Genomic DNA, 981 nt, shown 5'->3' on the forward strand with positions numbered 1-981 from the left:
GATGTATTCCTGATGTATTTGTGAGGAGGAAGGTAATCTCTGCATCTTACTCTTCCGCCATCTTGAAGCTCTTCCCATTGGAAGACTTTTGATTATTGGTTCAATTTCCTTAGTAATAATTGTTTTATTCAGATTTTTATTTCTTCCTGAGTGTGTCTTGGTAGATTGCTTGAAGATTGCTTGCAAGAATTTTTCCATTTCTTCTAGTTTGTTCAATTTGTTGTTGTAGTTGTTCATAGTAGCTTCCTTCAAATCTTGTATTTCTTGCTATTAGTTGTAATGTCTCCTCTTTCTTTTTTAATTTTGTTGTCTAGTGTCCTCTATATTTTTTCTTTTGTCAGTCTATCTAAAGTTTTGTCAATTTTGTTTAGCTTTTCAAAGAATCAACTTCTATTTTTGTTAATATTTTCTACTGTTTTTGTTTTCTCTTTTACTTATTTCTGCTCTGATATTTATTATTTTCTTCCTTCTGCTAACTAGGGGCTCAGTTTGCTCTTTTTCTAGTTCCTTGTGGCATAGATTTATGTTGTTTATATGAGATCTTTCTTGTTTCTTAATGTAGGCATTTATTGCTGTGAACTTCCCTCTTGAGCTGCTTTTGCTGCATCTCATAATTTTGAGTATGTTGTGTTTTAATTTTCCTTTGTCTCTAGATATTTTTAAATTTCCCCTTTAATTTATTCTTTGATTCACTGGTTGTTCAGGAGATTGTTGTTTAATTTGTATATATTTTTGTGTTTTTTGGTTTTCCTCATATTTGTGATTTCTAGTTTCATAATGTTGTGATCAGAGGAAATTCTTGGTATAATTTCAATCTTGTTGAACTTGCTAGACTTGTCTTGTGGTCTAATATGTGATTTACCCTAGAAAATGTTCCATGTGTGCTTGAGAAAAATGTCTATTCTGCTGTTGTTGGAATGAATGCTGTATATATGGCTATTGCCTCCAGTTGATCTATGGTTTTCTTCATATCCATTGTTT

This window comes from Neophocaena asiaeorientalis, unplaced genomic scaffold (genome assembly GCF_003031525.2).
Source record: "Neophocaena asiaeorientalis asiaeorientalis breed wild unplaced genomic scaffold, Neophocaena_asiaeorientalis_V1.1 scaffold1372, whole genome shotgun sequence".
Taxonomy (NCBI): Eukaryota; Metazoa; Chordata; class Mammalia; order Artiodactyla; family Phocoenidae; genus Neophocaena; species Neophocaena asiaeorientalis.